Raw genomic sequence first — 417 nt, forward strand, 5'->3', positions numbered from 1 at the left:
CAAGACTGTATCTTTTCTGAATGTCATTCTTTGTGTCTGAGAAGTCACACACTTATCTCATATTACTGCCTTTTTAAAAAAAAATTTGTTTGTTTATACTTTCCTTGATATCGATTTTATATTTTATGATAATGACATAGTAACTGTATTCACACATCATACATAATTATTTGTAATGTAAGCATCTATCAAGAAAATTCTGTTGTTTGTTTGTCGAATGTTTTGTCGACAGTAGAATCAACAGTTTTCACATTGATTCCAAAGAGCAAAGATATCAAGTGCCAAAAGTTTCACAGTCATATCAGTGCAAATTATTATGTATGCTTTCTATTAATCTGTTTCTCATTTTTTGGGTGTTTGTAAGGATTCAAATACCAAACAATACACAGACACACACTCAATTACTCACTCATTCAT

The sequence above is a fragment of the Penaeus monodon genome, chromosome 15 (assembly GCF_015228065.2).
Source record: "Penaeus monodon isolate SGIC_2016 chromosome 15, NSTDA_Pmon_1, whole genome shotgun sequence".
NCBI lineage: Eukaryota > Metazoa > Arthropoda > Malacostraca > Decapoda > Penaeidae > Penaeus > Penaeus monodon.